At 36.1% G+C, this 438-nt stretch overlaps 1 protein-coding gene across 1 annotated transcript in view; it reads right to left on the bottom strand.

Annotated features, from left to right (window-relative positions):
* Nucleotides 1-438, bottom strand: part of znf346 (zinc finger protein 346) — an 8882-nt gene that overhangs the window by 753 nt on the left and 7691 nt on the right.

Raw genomic sequence — 438 nt, 5'->3', positions numbered from 1 at the left:
GGACTTGTCTTGGACTCGACTAAGGTGGTCTTGACTACAGCCCTGGTTAAGTGTCTTTGTGTTTTCGAGGGCCCGCCTGGGGCCCGTCCCAGACTGATGTTAGCATTAATGTAGAGCCCAAAGGTTTCTGTAGTAACAGAATCATGGATAGAATCGCAAAATATAGAAGAAAAAAAAGCTGTTCCAGCTTGCTTATTTGTAAATACACTGTTCCTGTCATTTTTTAAATTATTATAACTGTTTACACTTTTCTGTTCCCTGTATTTGTCTTTCATTGTCTGTAAAGCAACCTTGAGTGCTTAGAGAGCCGCTGTTAAATAAAAAATATTGAAGAATGAAGTATGTCAAGTATATATGAATTATATTATGACTTTAACACTGGACTCAACACTGACACTTTAATAATAATTTATGGTCTTTTCATTGTTTATTTGACGA

The sequence above is a fragment of the Etheostoma spectabile genome, chromosome 13 (genome assembly GCF_008692095.1).
Source record: "Etheostoma spectabile isolate EspeVRDwgs_2016 chromosome 13, UIUC_Espe_1.0, whole genome shotgun sequence".
NCBI classification, from domain to species: Eukaryota; Metazoa; Chordata; class Actinopteri; order Perciformes; family Percidae; genus Etheostoma; species Etheostoma spectabile.
The sequence above is the reverse complement of the archived record's forward strand: the minus strand, read 5'-3'. Positions and strand labels throughout refer to the sequence as shown.